General features: G+C 42.0%; 1 long non-coding RNA gene across 1 annotated transcript in view; it reads left to right on the top strand.

Annotated features, from left to right (window-relative positions):
* LOC309647404 overlaps nt 1-21,560 on the top strand; it is an 89,608-nt gene extending 68,048 nt beyond the window's left edge. The window contains exon 3 of the long non-coding RNA XR_014256021.1: nt 917-21,560. This is a non-coding gene — a long non-coding RNA (uncharacterized lncRNA). The remainder of the gene's footprint in view (nt 1-916) is intronic.
* Nucleotides 21,561-21,720: the final 160 nt, after the last annotated feature.

The raw sequence follows: 21,720 nt of genomic DNA, 5'->3' as shown, positions 1-21,720 counted from the left end.
TTAGTTCTCACCTTTTTTCCAAACCACGCTTGAATGCCTTTATCAGACAGGTGTATGAAAATTCACCTTCTTACATTCTTAAAGTTTCTGCTGCAATAAGCTGGTAGCCGACCAAGGCCACAATGGATTAAAAAAAATTTAATCAGATGTTTAAATAGATTTTGAGAAGTTTTCCTTTCACGTGGAGCCATATGTGACTCGTTTTACTATACATTCTCATTTTTTGAGAGATTTGAATAAAGTGAAGAAAGTTAGAAAGCCAGTGAACTGGCCATATGAATTCAGTGGGCTCCAGGATGTTCTGGTGGGAAAAAAATGGCCAGGAATGGATGATTCATTTTGAATAAAAGTCTGAGCACAAGCATTGGTCTTTCTTTTAATGTTCTCAGAAGTACCAGAAAGATCTAAAAATAGAGAGCAAACAGACATAAGCATGAATCTCAAATTTCCTTTCCTTCAAGTTAGATAAATCTCATTTATCCTTCAGTATCTGTACAAAGGTATCCCATGTCATGACACTTTCAAGTAAGACTCCAGCCCATGTTTGATTGAGGCCCAGCACAGTTGGCTCTTGCTGCCCTTACCCCATGTATTTGTCTCTTTCTAACCTCATTTCCCACCTCTGCCCTTTGCACTTCACTCCTGCCACACCACCCTCCTTGCTATTCCTCAAATTTGCTAACATCACTGTCACCTCAGGGCCTTTGCATGTGCTTTCCTCTTTTCTTGGCGAGGTCTTCCCTTTGACATCTTTAGTTCTCTACTCAAATATCAAAGTCACAAAGAGGTATTTCCTGACCATTCCATATAAAGAGCAACCAATCCCCATTTCCAGCAGTGCCTCTGCCCCCAGCACTCACAGCATAACCTGACAAATTCAGTATTTATTGATTTACTCTCTGTCTTCTCCCACTAGAATGTCAGCTTCGTGAGAGAATAGCCTTTGTATCCTGTATTCGCTGCTATATCTCCAATGCTAAGAACAGTTACCAGATACATAGTAAGTGTGCAATAATATTCGTTGCGAATACATGATTGTACATATCCATACTTTCTGAATTATATTAGCATTACTGCCAGCATCACACAATTTTACAAGCGATTTGAAGTAGACTTGGGCATTCATGAAGGTACCGTTCATCATTTCTCCTCTTTCTGTTTCACTTCTCAGAGTCACTTAGCTGGTGTGTTACTCCATCTCTGTAACACAGGAGGGCTTTAGGGAGAGCCTGATATTTTAGGATCCATGAGGCTCTCCAGATGAATGCCTTTGTCATGAACATCAAGGATCTACGCTGTAGTGACGTGTTCAACCATTACTATTCTTGTTATTTTAATTCATAATTGAATTGTAAGTTCTGTGAGGGCAGGGACCATGGTATATATACTTTGTGTGTGTGTGTTCTCCTACAGTGTCTTTAGCAGAGGTTGGGCCCATAATAGAAGTATTAGAGTAACTGAATTATTTTAGAAAAACAGCATGTTTTTAATTTAGCAAAGTAAGTAAATATTTGGAGAGTTGTGAATGCGTGTAGTTTCTGAAAACTTTGACTTGAATTTTTCAAAGTCACATTTTAACACAGTATTTCACAGAGAATAATGCAGAGGAAAACACCCGACTAATGCAGGGCTTTGTGACAAAATTAGAGTTGAAATTCTGTTAACATATTCTTGTTTATTCTGCTGACCATTTTGTGACAATGCAATAACAGGAAAATGGGAGATTATCTCAATTTAAATTGCCTCTGGCTTCCTAATATTCACTTCGACAAACCAAAATCATACATTTATTTCATGTTTAAATGTGGAAATTATGGTAACCATGCCATACTTTAGCAAACTCATAGTCAAAGACATTTTTAGTTTCTTCCTGATTTAATAAAAAAAGTCATTTTCATAGAATGTGTTTTGGATTTACTAAGTTGCACATTTCACTGTTGATGCTATTTTCTTTTTAAATGGAAACGTATACTTTAACCGAAATCAATGACTTTACCAGATGGGAGTACCTTACATTTTTAGATCTTTTCTTCTACATCTTTGTATGCACAGCTCAAATTGTGTTAAAAACTGTTCCCTCAATTGTTAAGCATTTCTATACATCTGTGGAAAGTGGCATCTTGTTATTCACATTTTCTAAAGAGGGAATGAAGATGTAATTGGGGATATATGTATATGTATAGCTGATTCACTTTGTTATAAAGCAGAAACTAACACACCATTGTAAAGCAATTATACTCCAATAAAGATGTTAAAAAAAAAAAAAGATGAAAATCAAAATCAAAAAAAAAAATGCAGTTGGGTCATGTGGGTGTCCAAGACCGAAGATACGCTGATCAGGTAATCTTGGGGGTGCTGGGTTTTGAGGTGTACCTGAAAAGCTTAGCTACTCCAATGGAGCCCTGTAAGTCCTCCAGCAGATCTTACCTTTGCGTTAAAGGAGGGAATTCTCACTATTCCCTTCCTTAATTTGAAAACATTTCTAGAGAGGGTAGCCAATTAAGCCATAACAGGTTATCGGGAATTGTTTGAAACAAGTTGAGAGTCTGAGAACATTAAAAAGCCAAGAGGTGAAATGCAGCATTATACTAGATCAAGGTTCCTTCCTAGGTGCTTGTTTTGAGTGTCCTTGACATATTGTATGGTTTGTATTTTCCAGTAATATGTTCAATTTACCCACACCAGAAAGACTGGTATAGTTCATTGTTCCTTTAACATCTAATTGTAGGAAAATGAAAGGGTTCTGTGGTCAAATGAATTTGAAAATGATGGAGTAAATAAAACTAAATAGGTTTGTTTCCTATAGGTCTTTGGAAAATTGTGAGATTACCAAAAAGGCATGACACTGGGGAAAACCAAATTGTATTTACTACAAGTTTAGCTGTCAGAAATTGGCTAAGTTACAGTGATACCTATGCCTAGATTATTCTCATGTATAAGAGTCTATCCCATGCAATTACTCTTGCAATGAAATAACTTGATATAAAGGACCAAGTATAGGACCGTCCATAAAGGACTGGAACGTGGTGGGTGCTTCTGGAATTTTGGTTTTCTCCCTCCTTTACTTTTTCTCCTTTTGCTTTTTGGAAAATCAAGAACTTCAGACCAGTACTAAATAGAAATTAGTATTTTGTAGTTTTGACTTTTTACCCATTGGCCTGCAGACCTTTTTACCCATTGGCCTGCAGACCTAAGTTGTTTTTATATGAACTTATTTGTGTGAAAATTAATATTTAAATGATATAGTAATAGTTCTATATAAAAGTATATGGTAGATTTGAAGTGTTTTTAGGTGGTTTTTAGACCAACTATTGTTGGTCTTTTGTTAATTACTTGGATCATATGCAAATTTGAAATAGAATATTAAATACATGATATTCAAATTTATTGAATGTATGTTATAAGGTAGATATAATTTTCCTGTTTAAAATCAGAATTTTTTTAGATTTCACAAGCATTAAATTTTTCATAGGTTTTGTCTGGTCAGCTGAAATGAAAACTGGATTCCCAAGGCATACTTATGTGCACTTCTTAGAACTCATTTTTAAAAAAAAATTGAGATCAATGATTATAAGAAGTGACATTCATGCTCATTTGATGAAAACTAAGGAATTCTCCAAAGTAAGTAACAATTTTACAGTTATTGAAAAGATTATATGACAAAAATAAAAATTATATATATAAACATTTCTGAAGCAGCCATTTTTATTTTAGTGTAAATTTTTAGGGTATCTCTGGGACAATATGGCATTTTCTGGTGGTTTGATCCAAATGAACATCCAGGTAAATAAATTTGGAAAAATGATGAATTAGGTGCCACTCTCCTTCATTTTTAATTCACTTATTGAAATGTCATTTCCAACTTTATTTTAAAATTGTTTCGGTCATTGTAATGGAACAAAAAGCCCTTTACACGCTCTTAAGGACAGCATTGTAAGAAGATTGGCACAGATTCCGAATAACTAGACGTGTATGCTCCTTTGATAAAGAGAGCAGTTTTCAGAAACAGTTCTCAGTTCATTGTGCAAAATTGTTGACATTTTGCCGTTGTAATCCTTTCAATGTTGTAGCCCTTTGAATTTTGTGTAAAGGCTTTGCTTCACATCAAAGTAGATGAGAATACTGGGAGCAACCAAAAATAAAATCTCTGAAGGCACTCCTGGTATTGTAAGGATTTATGATGGTATCACAACATCTGTGGATCCGTGAACATGAATTTGTTAAAAATAAAAAGAATAAAAAAACATAGTTACTCAGAGAGTTCCAGAGAGACTGCTTAAAGCGTGATAAAACAAAATCCACCAGTGGGACACACTAGATTTGGACTACATACTACAGTGTGTGGGATTTATTAAATTTGCTGTTGGGTTCGGCTCTTTAAGGGCATGTCAGCATGAGGCAGGTGAAGCCCAGGCCCTAAGGATTCCGATGTCATCAGTCGTCCTGCACAGAATTGTTAGCGTTTAAGCCTGCAGGGTCTCAGAGAGTTAGGAAGAAGGTCCAAAAGTACCATATTTAAATCAAGAATCTAGGAAGAAGCTTTTCATATGATACTCATAGGATCACGATGCTGCAATTTCTAGTTCTCTATCTAGATGAATCAATAGATTCAGGTGAATTCTACCTTTTCAGAAACTTCCCCCTTTCAGCCTTCTTCTTGGAAGAAACTGCTCCTCCAACCATGCAAATAGCTTTATTTTGAGAACCTATAAACCAGCAACCTAAGGATCCCAACCTTGCCCTCGATTGACAGAGGGATTGCGAACCTTCCATCTGGCAGCTGGGTAGCCACTGAGGCGTTTTCCTTTCTTTCTTTTTATCTTCCAATATTTCCTGTCATTCTCTTTTATTTTTACCTATTTTTAAAACTGAAGTATAGTTAATTTACAATGTTGTGTTAGTTTCAGGTGTACAGCAAAGTGCTTCAGTTATATACACATACACACATATATTCATTTTCAGATTCTTTTCCTTTATAGGTTCTTACAAGATATTGAATATAGTTCCCTGTGCTATACAGTAGGTCCTTGTTGGTTATCTGTTTTATATATAGTAGTGTGTATGTGTTCATCCCAAACTCCTAGTTTATCACCCACCCCTTCCCTTTGGCAACCATAAGTGTACTTTCTATGTCTGTGAATCTATTTCTGTTTTGTATATAAGTTCACTTGTATCATATTTTTAGATTCCACATATAAGTGATATCATATGATACTTGTCTTTCTCTGTCTGGCTTACTTCGCTTAGTATGATAATCTCTAGGTCCATCCCTGTCGCTGTAAATGACATTATTTCATTATTATTTTTATGGCTGAGTAGCATTCCATTGTATATATGTACCACATCTTTATCCATTCCTCTGTGGATGGACACTTAGGTTGCTCCCATGTCTTGGCTATTGTAAACAGTGCTGCAGTGAACATTGAGGTGCATGTATTATAGTTTTCTCCAGATATATGCCCAGGAGTGGGATTGCTAGATCATATGGTAACTATATTTTTGGGTTTTTCAGAAACCTCCATACTGTTCTCCATAGTGGCTGCACCAATCTACATTCCCACCAACAGTGCAAGAGGGTTCCCTTTTCTCCACACCCTCCCCAGCATTTATTGTTTGTAGACTTTTTAATGATGGCCTTTCTGACTGGTGTGAGGTGATACCTCACTGAAGTGTTTTTAATTCAACTAGCCTCTGTCTTCTGCATGGCAGCCTGTCTTATGTGACTCCCACAGGGGTTCAGGCCAATCCCCTCACTCTACAGTGTTTGCATATCTTACTTCATAAAATCTCAAACGCCCAGTGCAACCCTGTCCAACTTACAAGTATGGCGCAGAGGACATCGTATGACTTCTTATGTACCCTGTTCCCAGGCCTCTGTCTTCTTTTCCTCCCAGAGCATACCTGCCCGTACTAACGTTCACGTACTGTGCTACCGATTCGGCTGGCCGTTTCTCCAGCATCCTCCGATACTTAACATGAATGCTTCTGCCACAAGCTGAGTGCTTTTCATTCTTCAGCAGCGTTTTTCTTTCTTGGTCTACACCATGGGTTCTCCGTCTCAGCCTTAGGGACATTTGGGGCTGAATGGATCTGCTGCGGAGGCCTGTCTCATGCATTGTCGGATGCCTAGTCACTCAATGTCTTTGTCGCCCTCCCCCGGTGTGACAAAAGTGTCTCCACACATTGCCAGCTGTCGCCTCAGGACCAGAGCACCGCTGCTGGGAACCACCCGTCTACACGCATCCTCCAGAACTCCGCAGACATCTCGGTGTACGGCTTTGCCGAGCTGTTCCTTTGATCAGCGTCCGTATCCCCCCTACTGGTCGTGCCAGCTCCCTGGGAGCTATTTTCCTCCCCTGAGTCAGGAAAACGTTCAAGGCACCAGCTGTGAGGTCATCTTTTGCCCCTAGTAACTGCAGAATCTGGGGGAAGTTTTCCCCGGGGCTCACTGGCTTTCACTTGCAGCAGCCTCGAGCCTCGTAGGTGGTGGTGTCTTGAGCAATTGTCAGACTTCATGTCCTTACATGTATGGGTTTCTCTGAGCTCACGGGGTGATTAAATCTAACTTGGACGGAACATGAGAGGAAAAAAGACTAAAGAGAATCTTGATTCAATTTAATTTCTTGTGTAAGAAATGATTTTTATACATCTATTCATGTTATATCTTCTTAAGCCTGCTGTTCTTCTGCATGTGTAACTTTGATTCCGACTGAAATTTAATAGGAACAAGAGGATGAGGGTCAGAATCTGTGAAGTATTTTCTTCCTCTCCTTGCGTTTCATTCATTACACGCCTGGGGCGCCTTTTCACTCTATACCTTCGGCGTTCGTGGGCTTTTTTTCTTCTTGCCCTTCTAATAATACTCTGAAGTCTCTTACAGCCCCTTATCTGTCTTGTTTTCCTAGCTTGGTTACAGCTGAGAATCTATTTTCCACCTGAATTTTACTGCGCTTGCTTTTGCCACTTAATAATATTTGTTGGGCACTGATTGTTTTTCAAGATTCCCCCCACCCCACCAGGAGAGAGGCTTCCTACCATCTGTTGTGTTTAGATGGCCGTGCCTTTAACTCTTCTGCCATTTCTTTGGTCTCTTTGACAAATTTAGAGCAGCAGTTTGGAATATTGATGCTGTGTTTCTCTCACTGAAGTTAAAAAGGATATGCCTCTGTGAACCTTCCTTCTAAGGTTCATGATGTAGCTGCATTTTCTAAACAAGTTCTCTCCTGGGTAGAGGCAGCCGTGGGTGGTGCCCCACTTTCTCTGAGATAAAAACGTCATTGAGAGGCTTCTTAATTTTTCTCTGTTTATTTTCCCCTGATACCATTTCTCAGGGGAGTTTGAGAAATTTTAGCACTGTTCTCTCTCTTTCTCTCTCTCTCTCGCCCGCACACACACACACACGCACACACTGACATAGGCCTGCTATGTCCCCAAATGCACAGATAGGTGACCTCGTTTGAGCACCAGAAGGCAGGGTCGCTGTGTCCCGGCCTCTGTGGGAGGGTAGGGGCCTAACCCAGGTGGTTCTCACATGGGCGAAGCCCCCTTGCCCGCCCTGCCATTGTTCACTTCCCTCACTCTTCTCAAACCCCTACGGTTCCCTCTCCCTAATTTCCTTCTCCCTTTAAAATGCCCCATCTCCTCTGTACAAATTGAATTTGAGTTGCGTTCACACTGGACTCTCTTCCCTAGTGCAACACTATATTACTGATTAAAATCCATCCTTACCACTTGAGCTAGCATCTGGCATTGTTTATCACTGACAATGGCTATGTAGACCCCTTATCCTTATGTCCCTCTCAAGCCTTCATATTTGGTGACATGTGGGCAATGAAAACAAATTTAACCAAGCTTCTGAAAACAGCATATCCAAACACCAGGATCAGATAGGCCCAACCTAGAGTGGCGGGTGGGTTACCCTTCAGTTTACTAGCTCCTTGCTGGCCAAACTCTCTGAAGCTTTATATGTGATATCATGGCCCAATTCCCATTCCACCTGCCACCCCAAACCCTCTCACAGGAGTTTTAATTTTCCAACAAGCAAGAGATGGCTCTGTCTTCCATTCTTCAATTAAGTTCTATGCTGGTGACCTAGAAATGCTGGAAGTGTTCTTGTGATATGTTTTATGTAATCTAATTTAAGAGAATATTCTAAGTCTGGAGATATAATCCCCAAGAGCTGCAGTTTTTAGCTGAAAGAGCTCCATTATTTTTTCCTCCCAGCTCTGTTGAGGTATAATTGACAAATAAAAATTGTATATATTTAAGATGTACAGCCTGGTGTTTCGATACATGTATACATTGTGGAAAGATCACCACAATCAAGCTAATTAGCATACCCATCACTTCACATAGTTACCATTGTGTGTGTGTGTGTGTGTGTGTGTGTGTGTGTGTGTGTGTGGTGATAATACTTGAGATTTATTCTCTTAGCGAATTTCAAGTAGACTGTACAGTATTGTTAACTATAATCACCGTGATGTTCATTATGTCTCTAGAACTTATTTATCTTATAATTGAATGTTTGTGCCCTTTGACCATCAGCCCATTTTCCTCACCTCTCAGCCCCTGGTAACAACCATTCTACTCTCTGTTACTATGAGATTGACCGTTTTAGATTCCCCCTATAAGTCATTCTGTGAGTGTCATTCTGTGTCTGGCTTATTGCACTCAGCATAATGTTCTCCAGGTTCATCCATGGTGTTGCAAGTGGAAGGATTCAAGTCTGAAAGAGTTCTACCATCTTTCAAGTTAGAGTCTGAGTGTTCTAAGGGATCAAAGGCTGAAATTCCGAAACACTTATCTCCCCAAACTTTAGTCCACTGCTTATTTTTTTCCAACAACTGCTAATTGATTTAGTGACATCTTCAAATTCACTATACTCTTCACTTCTCTGTGCCATTGGTTCTCCAAACTCAAATGTGCTTCAGACTCACCTGGAGGGATTGTTAAAAAACTCTAATTCAAAAAGATCCATGCACCTCTATGTTCATAGCAGCACTATTCACAATAGCCAGGACATGGAAGCAACCTAAGTGTCCATCAACAGATGAATGGATAAAGAAGATGTGGCACATATATACAATGGAATACTACTCAGCCATAAAAAGAATGAAATTCTGCCATTTGCAGCAACATGGATGGACCTAGAGATTATCATACTAAGTGAAGTAAGTCAGAAAGAGAAAGACAAATACCCTATGATATCACTTATATGTGGAATCTAAAATATGATACAAATGAACTTATTTACAGAACAGAAATAGACTCACAGACATAGAAAACAAACTTATGGTCACCAAAGGGGATAGCAGAGGTGGGGTGGAGACAAATTAGGAGTTTGGGATGAACATATACACTCTACTACACATAAAATGGGTAAACAACAAGGACCTACTGTACAGCACAGGGACCTCTACTCAATATGCTATAATAACCTATAATAATGGAAAAGAATCTGAAAAAGAATATAGATATATATGTATAACTGAATCACTTTGATGTACACCTGAAACTAACTAAATTAACTATACTTCAAAACAAAAACAAAAACAAACAGAAAAACCAGGTTGCTGGGACCCACTCTCAGAGTTCCTGGTTCGTAGGTCTGGGATGGGGATAAGAATATGCATTTCTAATCAGGTGCCAGGTGACCCTGACGCTGCCGGATCAAGAGCTATCCTTTGAGAACCACTGCTCTGCACAGATCTTAGCAGTAAGAAGGCTATGTTTTCAAGGCTATATTTTGGGGAGAAAGGAGAAGCTGAGCTATGACCTTGTGGAGTAAGGGAAGTAGTTGAGAAAACTGGACCTCAAGGTGAAAAGGTCAGGGACTTGAACCTGGGTACAGAGGGTCTGAGGAGCTGAGGGACTGACCGAGGCTAGAACACTCTGGTCCCATTCACGTGAAGTCACCAGCAGGCTGGGGGTGTGGGCAGGGCTTGGGGAGCTCCTCCGCAAGCTGCTTTCAGGTGTTGGTGTGACTGATGGGCCCCACGAGTCTCATGCAACAAACCTGCTTCCTTAGAAGCTCTAGGCTGGTGTTCACAATCCTGCCTGCACTTTACCATCACCCGGAGAGCTTTAAAAACTACCTGTGCCCAGGCCCACCCCAAAGCAATTAAATCCACTCCCGAGGCTGCCGTGTGGGCAGCGGAAGGTTTCAAAAGCCAATCGATTTGGCAGCGAAGGATGGCTGTGCCCCCACCTCAGAGATGGTGGTTTAATTGATCTGGGGGCGTTCTGAGAAATATCCACTCTCTGTAATTTTGAGAGCCTCATCGGTGAATCTAACGCTCTCTTAGGTTAAAGGACAACAGTGTGGGGAGGACTCCATGAGGCCAAGGGTTTGGGTCTGTGCTGTCAGTAGGCTTAGTGTCTCGTGCACGCCTGGCCCAGAGCAGGCCTTCAGTAAACACGTGGCGAGCATGTTGGTTAATGATTGCTTCTGTGTAGTATTAGGCACTTATGGGGCTGGGACACCGGTAAAGCAACTTAGGATCTGCCTCTCTTTCTCTTGTTGTAAGCGTGGGTGCTGGGACATTGTCCCTATGACTGGCTCACGTTTGGATGAAAAGCAAGAAAATGAGATACGCTGGGCTTATGTGGGGTTTGCCATTCTTTTTTCATTTTGCCAGGGGTCTAAATCTCCAGCCTGCGGGCCAAATCTGGCCCATTGCCTGTTTTGTACAGCTTGCAAGCTCAGAACAGATTTTACATTTTTACATGATTGGAAAACAAATCAAAAGAAAGATAATACTGCATATGAAAGTCAAGATTCCGTGTCATTGAGTCAGTCTGATTGGAACAGAGTCATCTCCATTCATTGTCACAGTGACTACGGCTACTTTTGTGTTACAACTACAGAGCTGAGTAGTGGCCACAGAGGCCATGGGGCCTGCAAGGCCAAAAATGTTTATGCTATGGCCCTTCCCTGTAAAAGTTTGCTAACCCTTCACTGAAAGCCTTAGCCCTCCCTAGAAATACACTGGTTACAATTGAACATTGCCCAGCTTGATACCTGTAGACTTTCTATGCTACTTACCAGTAGAATTCTTTTCAAGCAGGAAAGGACAAGAGGGTTGTTTTATTCATTCAGGTCCCGGTGGACCTCTTTGCAAGGCTTACTGCATCACCTTTTTTTTTTTAAGTTGAGGAAGATTAAAATCTATGGACCAAAGACAACATGTGATCACGAACGCATGGTCCCTGGTGCATCCTGAGTTTATCGAAAGCTGCTGAAGACGTCTTTGAGTGTGTGCTGCTCTTTTTTTTTTTTTTAAAGATTGATTGATTGATTGATTGATTGATTGATTGATTGCTATGTTGGGTCTTCGTTTCTGTGCTAGGGCTTTCTCTAGTTGCGGCAAGCGGGGGCCACTCTTCATCGCGGTGCGCGGGCCTCTCATTATCGCGGCCTCTCTTGTTGCGGAGCACAGGCTCCAGACGCGCAGGCTCAGTAGTTGTGGCTCACGGGCCTAGTTGCTCCGCGGCATGTGGGATCTTCCCAGACCAGGGCTCGAACCCGTGTCCCCTGCATTGGCAGGCAGACTCTCAACCACTGCGCCACCAGGGAAGCCCATGTGCTGCTCTTTAATTTGGAAAGACAGCCACTCAGATTGTCATTTAGGAACAGACGACAATCTTTCGTTTCCTTTTCCCAGCCCCTCTTCCTCCGTCTCTTGCTCTGCACGAGGACAGTGGAAGGGAAAGGTGATTGCGGTTTACAAGCTATGGATGGACACTTCGCAAGGCATCTTTCCAAACACCTCAAAGAACTGGAAAGTGACAGGCCTTTTGTCCCCAGAACAGTTCGAGACCACAAGACACTGCATCAAATCAACCTCAGTTTCTGAGACTATTTCAGACACATTAAAAATGCTTCTAACCTCTTCTCTCGTCTCCTCTAATGCTGCTTTTGGATATTCCAGCTCCTCATAATTAGCTGTTTTGCCTTCATTCCTGTCTCCTTATGAACTATCCTTCACCCGGTCTTTAGAATTTCTTTCAAATTTCTTGCAAATTCCAGCAGCTACATAAAGACCTTCATGTCAGAGCACGCCGAAATGCATGGAAAGTGCTCCTCAAAGTCTGAGGCTGTTGGGCGGAGGGGCTCCGTACCCAGACACGCCTGTAACCGTTGCACATCATTGAAGCTCTGACCTCTGGGACTAACCAGTGACCAAGATTGCCTTAATGTTCTCCTTAGCTTGTTTCTTCCTGACTACAGGCCCTGACCCCCCTTTTCTTAGAGCATTTCCTTTAGACATTTGCAGTTGTTGATTCTTTCTCTGCCCCTTTGGGCTGTAAATCTTCTACAACCCAGCAATGTCTTTCTCAAGGACCTGGGGGCCATCCCTTTGAAAAGCAACTATCAAGAAAGCTAGTGCCGCATCTGCTGGTCTCTGTGGGAGGATAGGAGCCTAAGTTCCATCAGCAGCAATCAGCCAACACAGATGCCTCACCACATTGACCAAACTCCCCAATAATGTTCTTCAGTACTTTTCCACCAGCTAACTCCTGTGCTTAAAAACACATCCTTTGTGTTTCCATGGAGCTGAGTTTGATCTCTCCCACCTATTTCAATGGTCTTGATCTCCTCTGCATTGCAAAATCTTGAATAAAGCCTTCCTTACCTGTCTAACTTGTCCATGCAATTTTTCTTTGACACCAGTTACCTTGGCGTTGTGAGTTGAATTGTCCACATAAAAAGTATGGCACCTACGAATGTGACCTTATTTGGAACTAAGTCTGTGCAGATGTCATGAAGATGTAAGATAAGATGAAGTCATACTGGAGTCGAGTGAGCCCTAATTCAATGTGGCTGGTGTCCTTATGAGGAGAGAAGAGACGCAGAGATAAACACAGAGGAGAGAAGCCTATGTGAAAACAGAGGTAGAGATTGGAGGGATACAGCTACAAACCAAGGAGAATCCAGGATGCCTGGCAAACACTGGAAGACAGGAGAGAAGCCTGGAATAGTTTCTCTCTCAGAGCCTCTAGTAGGAACCAATCCAGACAACACCTTGATTTCAGATTTCTAGCCTCCAGGACCATGGGAGAATAAATTTCTGTTGCTTTAAGCCACTTAGTTTGTGGTGCTTTGTCATGGCCATCCTGGGAGACTAATGCACTTGGGATACAGAGATTTTTACCAGCCAGCACAGGCTCCCAATACTTTCTATCAGCACCCGGTGCTCATATCTTAACTTCCACTCTGTGGTCTCTCCTGTTTCCATGCTCTTTCCCATATAGATCTGTCTGCCTGGAGGACCTCAATCCCCCTCCATCCCTGCCACCCTCCCCTTGGCTGCTTGGCAAAGTCCTATTTGTCCTTGAAGACACACAGCATAAATAGAGCCTTTTCTGGAGCCCTCATCGATCTGCAGGGCAGAGTTTGCTGCCCTGTCCTCTGAGCTTCTGTGTCATATGGTCGCCCATGTACACACTTCTCCTTGTATCAGAATTTACTGATGGTTGTGACTCTATTTCCCCAGATTTTGGAAGGCGTTTGTTTTTAGGAAAAAAAATTTAAAAATACTTTTAGGGGAAAACTCCTGCCCTCTCAGAAAACTTTTGGTGGGTGAATGCAGCTGGAGTGGGAGAGGGCTACAGAGAGGTGTCTAATTTTCTCCCCTGCGTAGGATGGAGAAGCCACGGTGCCTCTTACATCAGCTCTGAAGGGGAGACTCATCAGATACTACTTCTTAAATACACAGTCAGCATGTCAACACGAAAAAAGGTTAATCATTTAAGAAAAGCCCCACAGATCAGCGTGGAGCACCATCTATTCCAATGAAAACATCCTCTGCGCTTGCACCTTACTTGCTAAAGGACTACATAGAGGCTCCCAGTGGATTTTGAATTTTTATTAAAAGGCTATAGAATCTAAAAGAAAATGAGGTTTGTTTGTTCTGGTGGCTGTTTGTTTAATTTGTTTTTAGTGAGCAGAAGAAACGACCCTTGAAAGGAGTCGGTCCTCTTCCCCAGGTTTCCAGCCTCGGGGATGTTCCATCAGCCTCCGCTGTTTCCAGGCCTCAGATCTTTGTTTTCTCTTCTGGGATTGAAGAGGAAGGAACAACATAACAAGTAACCTTTTTTTTTTTTAATTAATTTTTTTTTTTAATTTTTATTTATTTATTTTTGGCTGTGTTGGGTCTTCGTTTCTGTGCGAGGGCTTCCTCTAGTTGTGGCAAGCGGAGGCCACTCTTCATCGCGGTGTGCGGGCCTCTCACTATCATGGCCTCTCTTGTCGCGGAGCACAGGCTCCAGATGCGCAGGCTCAGTAGTTGTGGCTCACGGGCTTTGTTGCTCTGCGGCATGTGGGATCTTCCCAGACCAGGGCTCGAACCCGTGTCCCCTGCATTGGCAGGCAGATTCTCAACCACTACGCCACCAGGGAAGACCCTTAAATTAATTTTTATTGAGGTATAGTTGATTTACAGTGCTGTGTTAGTTTCTGCTGTACAGCAAAGTGAATCAGTTATACATATATCCACTCTTTTTTAGATCCTTTTCCCATATAGGTCATTATAGAGTATTGAGTAGATTTCCCTGTGCTATACAGTAGGTTCTTATTTGTTATCTATTTTATATATAGTAGTGCGTATATATCAATCCCAATCTCCCAAGTTATCCCTCCCCACCCCTTCCCCCTTGGTAACCTTAAATTTGTTTTCTACATCTGTGACTCTATTTATGTTTTGTAAATAAGTTCATTTGTACCATTTTTTTAGATTCCACATATAAATGTAACTTCTTTTGTTGAAGACACAAAGCCTCACAACTCTCGGTGCATCTGCTCAGGACCCCTTCTCCATCTCCCTGGGGCCCCAAAGAAATCCAATGCCTCTGTCCGGAGGGGAGGCTTCAGGGCCTCTGGGGTTAGAATCCCTAGGGACATTTCCTGATCTTGTCCCCCAGGGTTCCTTCCTGCTCTTCTCCTGGAGACAACACCACCTTCCTTGGAGGACCTGGCCTATGGGCTCATCCTCTGTCCCCACCCCAGGCCCTGAGCTCAGACGACCACACCCGAGGTCACCCAGGCCTCTCCTCCTCACCCCTCAAGGAAAGACAGAACTGCGACAAGTGAGAACAAGACCAATACACGGGGAACAAGTCACCTTGAACGTGGGGAGGGCAACGGATGCCATGATTCATGTGAGTTTCTGCCGTTCCTGAAGCCCCAACGTCTCAGTTACGACATCCAATCACTTCCCTTTTTGCTTTGTCCAGAACCACTTGCGTTGCATTCACTTGCATCCGAAGGGTCCAGACTTTGACGAGGTCACAGGGACAGCTGTCCTGTGCTTGGGTCTCTCATGTTCCACCAAAACTTACATTTGAGGCCTCATGAGATGAGATAGAACAGAAATCCCCTCAAATATTTTTCATTGGAGCTGCTACTTATATCATCCTGGGGTTTCATTTCGCATTTTCTTCCTATGGGGTGACATGTACCCAATAAATCATGTCGCTATTTCCTTTTATTTATATCTTAATATACCATCAGTAGTGTGATGAGATAATTTGAAATTTAATAGAACTTTTGTGAGCGAATCAGCTCAGATAGATCATGGTGAAATCTCAGAGCCTGGAGAAGGAAAAGGGAGGGTGGCAGAGGGCTCACACACACTTCTGAGTCAGCACATAAGAGCAATTTTCTGTGTCCTCCTAATAGATACTCGAGAATAATTACTGACAGCCTGTGGAGGATTCATCAACCTCAGGTACCCAATAATAAGTTATACTATCACGGTACCTGTGAATTAAAGTTAGAAATTCAAAGAATACTGATGATGTCTCATTACTTTCTGTTTCCCCCCGCCAGTAAAGCCAACCTGCATAACTGATGCCATAAGTAGAAAAACATTTTTTTTTAATTATTACATTCTAAGTCAAATAGTCTTTAATAAACGAGAGGTGCGGGATCATTGGAAACTTTAAATGGTGACCACGTGGGACAGCAATTATGGCACCCGTAATTCTTGGGCATGTTAAAAAAAAAATGCTGGTGCTTCTTTTCTAAACCTCGGCATGCCATGTTCCAAAGAGAACTCTCAATTGACTACACGAGATGGCCTGGGCAAGTTCAATGTTTAGATAGAGAGGCTATTAATGAGTTAGTGCAGCGAACATAGACCGGCTGCCCAGAGCGCAGCTGATCCTGCAGCTGGGAGGCCTGACAGCCGAGAGCCTGACTTTTCAGTCTGGCCGAGTGAGGTCTCTGTAATTCGTGGTGGCGAAAACGTGTTAGGGCTTTTGTTGTGACTACTAATTAAGGAGTTGAATTTTTGCGGGGTGATATTTTGCTGTTTTCCTTAACAGATTCATTAAAGTCTATTCTGGGTGTTAATATTCTTTATATCCGACTCTAAAAGTAAACGACGTGTATTTGTTTTGAGGAGTAGATGATTGCTAAGTGACATCAGTTTCACACAGAGCTTTGAAATGTAGTTAGTCCTTCCATGTTCTCCTTGGCACTCAGATGTCATAGCTGGAGACTGGTTCTCTGTACCAAGATTAGACTCTGGATCAGAGGCATTGATTCTTGTCCTGTTGGCTTCTAAGCTGGGCACCTTCCATTTGTACCTTTCCCCCTTTCTCTCAGCTCTGTGATTGACTTGCGTGAATTACCCCAATGGCACCCTCACTGTCTTGTTCTGGTTGGATTTGTCCAATGGGGAGCCCCAGGAAGAGATACGGGAGGGGAGGAATAGGGGGTGTGGTTGGGGTCTTGAGTCCCCAGAACCCTCCCTGCAGGGTAACCTCAAGTTGGTGTGCCCCTTAATCAAATTCACAGCCCCACCAAGTTGGTTCTCCCTCTGTAAGTCTCACCTTCTAGGATCTGGTCATTATTCTCTGCTCACAGCCCTTCAGACCGTGGGGTGGGGACAGCTGCTCAGTTCATTCTAGTCTTGGGATTCTGCAGTTTCTCGTGTGGTCTCCCAATGCCTTGCCTCCCTGTTTGTAAGAGCTGCTTTAATAAACCCTCCTTGAAGGGTTTAATAAACCCTTCTCCCAGTGTGAGTGTACCATTCATTTCCTGATGGGATCCTGACTGATTTAGGTTTTACAATAAAGGTTCTTGGTTTGGATTTGTTTCTTCATTTCTTTAGTTGTTTTATCCTGTTACCCTTCATTATTTTTTCTTCTTTGCCCACGGATCATTCACGTTTTCTCTCTGAGTCTAAACTTGACCCTTTCTTACTTTTTCTGACTTCACCTTTACTCTCTTTGTCATGTCAGTTACCACCGACATGTCAAGACTCTCACAATTACATGTTTCCAGAAAACTCTGGGTCATCTCCACTTCAGCTATACGTTGACTCCAGTGCTCCCATTTATTGCCATCAACAACCCTGTTCTCCTGGTTATGAGGCTCAGGTCCTGGCTGATGTGGGTGTCCACATCTACAGGATTTATTCTTCACTGTTAACCTATCTCTATCTTCAAATTCTGCCTTTTTTTTTTAAGAGTTCAGTGTCTTAGATCTGACATTTCTTCTCCATTTCCTCTAATGCAAAACAACAAGAACAACAACAGAACTCAGGACACAGGGCATTTTCTAAGCTCACGAATTATAATACCTTTGACATTGGTATTTATTGATTTTCACCTTCATAAGCATCCATTATCATTGACCAAATCCCTCCATATCAGCAATACTCAGAATAGAGGAAGGAGCCTCAGAGTCAGACACAAAGTTGGTGATGGTTCAATAGGAGGAGTGGGCAACCCCACCTGGCAGCATATTTAAAAACCTTGCTTGCCCAGAAATATTGCTTAATAGCATGTGCTATCCATTCTGAACTTTTCTCTATAAGAATCACTAATTGGTTCAAACTACAAAGGGTGGGATTCTGCCTTCTGACAGGTCACAGTATTTCCATACTTCATCTCCTTCTTCTCATCTCAAAATTTTAGCCTCAAAGATGAGTTAGAGAAATGGAATGCATCACTGAGGCCACTTAAGGTCCAGTGTGGGCACAAATCAGGGAAGAGGAGGAGGGTAGGGAGGTCGACCTACAACCCCAGTACAGGATGGTGTTTTGAGGTGAGCTCTCTAGGTTTTAGTTCTGGTTGATACTTCATAATTCTATGAACTTGGGCAAGCCACATGAACTCCCCAAGGCTTTGTTTCATTATCTGAAAAATGAAGCTAATACCTATTTCAGAGAGGTTGCTGGAAGGCTTAAAAGAGATGTAGCCTATCATCAAAGCTCCCGGGAAAGTTCAACGCAGGACACATGCGTGGCATAGTGTGGTTTCAGCATAATTGTTCATTTTCCCCTCGGCGCTGTTGCATTATAGGTGAGCCTGATACAGGTAGCCATGGAGAGCTTGGCGTGCTGCCTCTTGGCCTTTTGATTTGTAATAATAAACCCTCATTAAGTTTTTGTATAAACTTGTTCTGCTTGAATACTTTATCGGGGCCTTTGTTTCTGCTTAATTGTTTTATTTTTCATGACACTTTGGCTTGATTCAGAGAGGGAGGCATTGCATTGTTTATCTGATTCTTTAATTAAGTTGCCCTACAGTATGGTAAGAGCCAACCCCTCGGGTGCTGAACAAGAGAAGCTAATCACCAGTGCAAAGCCCAAGGCAGAAGCTGCTTTGGGTCTGAAACTGGTTTTATTGCCGACGGGGATGCTTTCTGTCCAAATCAGCTGGCACTTGAAGCCTACACTGCGGACGGGCCAAGCATGGTGGTGGAAAAAAAGCTTTCGATTTCATTCCTCTTTTAACCAGTGTCCTGCTTCCATCTCTTGCGCTTTCTACCTGAAGACCATACTTTCCATTAAAATGGGTACTTTATATATTATTTAGGACTTTCATCTTTTCAAAGGGCTTTGACATCCATCTCCTTTTACCTCCTTAAAATCTGGGGGAGGTAGCTGGCAACATCAGTGTGTCTGGATGAAGAAATGGAACGGGCAGCTGGCTTGTCTGAGGCCAATGGGCTGGAAATCGGTGGAGGCAGCTGAGAATTCGGCTGTCCCAGAAACCAGGGTGAAGGCCCTCCCTGCTGCCGGGGGCCTGGAGAGACCCAAAATGGAAGGCCAGCTTTTCTGTTCCTTCATTTCTTGGGCCTTGGCCTATGAATCATACTCTTTTCTTGCTGAACAAGTGATGTGTGGTCTCAGCTCTAAAATGGCGCACACGATCCATCATTTGCTACTTGTTTCTTTCCTCAACTTTTGTACGTGGATCCCCTACGTATGGGGCAGTTATCAGCGTCCTTGTGGTGTTCGCTCTTGTCAGAAGGGTTCTATTCATACATTTATTTGAGCAGCTGTTCTGTCAATCAACACCGACCAAGTGAGCCCTCTATGCCCTGGGTAGGCAGGGAAGTGAATTAAAAACAAAATTAAAAAGAAAAGGAGTTGACGAAGACATGGTACTTGCTTCCAAGGGGCATGGAATCAAGGAGCGGCCTGGGAAGGTCCTCAGTTTAGAACCTCAGGGCCTCTTGACTGCATTCTCCAAACAAACTTCTGCTCCTTCTACCTGCTGTACACAGGGATCATTTCAAACTCTAAGCCGTGACATTCAAACCCCTGCTCCCTCCCTTTTCAAGCTCATCATGTGTCTCATGAGTTACACGCCAGCCACGCTGGGCCCCCCGCTGTCGCTCAAACATTTCCTCTTCTCAAACTCCTTCTCCACCTGGAACTCTTTCCCTCACATTTCCTTGTAAAAGCTCATCCCTTTCTTCACTGCATTTTTTCCCCCTGCATATGCTTCAGGAGCTCAGTATTTCCAGAGCTCAGACCCTCTGTAATATCATATGTCCAATCTATCTCTGATCAGTTATCCATGTATATATTTGTCATCATTCACTAGATTGTAAGCTCCTGGAAGGGCCTTGGGGGAGGGAATGCATCTGTTTCTCTTACTCCCCAGGACAGCAGTTTGCAAACAGTAGATATGCCAGAGGTCATTTTATATATTCACTGAATCCCACTGTAAATTTTTCTTCTTGGGCATATAGGAAAACTACATCCTCAGCATTGCTTGCCATGAAGTTGGAGCCCCGTGATTGGGTTCGGCCAGTGGAACGTGGGTAATGTGTTGTAATCCACTTCCAGGCTGGGCTATCGATTACCTACTCACTTCTCTCTCGCTTTCTCTCTATTTTTTATAAATTGAAATATAGTAGTTGATTTACAATGGTGTGTTAATTTCTGCTGTACAGCAAAGTGATTCAGTTATACATATATACATTCTTTTCTATATTCTTATCCATTATGGTTTATCACAGGATATTGAATATAGTTCCCTGTGCTATACAGTAGGACCTTGTTGTTTATTCATTCTATATATACTAGTTTGCATCTCCTAACCCCAAACTCCCACTCCACCTACCCCATTCCCCCACCCCTTGGCAACCACAGTCTATTCTCTATGTCTGTGAGTCTGTTTCAGTTTTGTAGATAGGTTCAGTTGTGTCGTATTTTAGATTCCACATATAAGTGATATCATATAGTACTTTTCCTTCTTTTTCTGACTTACTTCACTTAGTATGATAAGCTCTGGGTCCTTCCATGTTGCTGCAAATGGCACCGTTTCGTTCTTTTTAATGGCTGAGTAGTATTCCATTGTATATATATACCACTTTTTTTTATCCATTCATCTGTCGATGGACATTTAGGTTGTTTCCATGTCTTGGCTATTGTAAATAGTGCTGCCATGAACATAAGGGTGCATGTATCTTTTTTAATTTAGAGTTTTGTCTGGATATATGCCCATGAGTGGGATTGCCGGATCATATGGTAATTCTATTTTTAGTTCTTTGAGGAACCTCCATACTGTTTTCCATAGTGGCTGCACCAACTTACATTGCCACCAACAGTGTATGAGGGTTCCTTTTTCTCCATACCCTCTTCAGCATTTATTATTTGAAGACTTCTTAATGATGGTCATTCTGACCAGTATGAAGTGGTACCTCACTGTAGTTTTGATTTGCATTTCTCTAATAATTAGCAATGTTGAGTATCTTTTCATGTACCTATTGGCCATCTCTATGTCTTCTTTGGAGAAATGTCTATTTAGGTCTTCTGCCCATTTTTCAGTTGGGTTGTTTTGTTGTTGTTGAGTTGTATAAGCTGTTTTTATATTTTGGAAATTATCGTTTCTCCTTCTTTAAAGACCCTGGAGGCCACGTGTTTAAGATGATGGCACAAAAAGATGGAAGGAACTTGGATACACGTGTTAACCACTGGAAGGAGGGCTGCCAAGCACAGAGAACTGCTAGCTACTAACTGACTGAGAAATACATCTTGGTCTTGTGAAATTACTGAAACTTTAAAAGTTCATTTATTATGCAGGCTATCCTGATAAATAGCCTATAAGCTTTTTGAGGGCAGCACAAAGTCTGTCTGTTCCAATGTTGTGTCCTGAACTTTTAACCGAATGCCCAGTATACAATATGAGCTCAATAAATATGTGCTGAATAAATTAATAAATTAACACGTATTTATCAACTTATGATTTCTTTGTATTTCACCTGTAAAGGCCAATCTTAAGATTTCACATTCTGAAAAAAAAAATTCTTCTTTAATTTTAGTTCATAGGGAACCTTCTATTTTATGGCATAGGTATCGAGGCCTATTTAGTCAGCGTGAGGCAGGTTGTTTGCTTTTATTGAAGAGTCTACTGCCGAGGATTCTAGTCAATGTTTTTCCAGCATCCTACTGCTGCCTTCTTATGAATGGAATC

The sequence above is a fragment of the Balaenoptera physalus genome (assembly GCF_965194825.1).
Source record: "Balaenoptera physalus genome assembly, chromosome: 18".
Taxonomy (NCBI): Eukaryota; Metazoa; Chordata; class Mammalia; order Artiodactyla; family Balaenopteridae; genus Balaenoptera; species Balaenoptera physalus.
The sequence above is the reverse complement of the archived record's forward strand: the minus strand, read 5'-3'. Positions and strand labels throughout refer to the sequence as shown.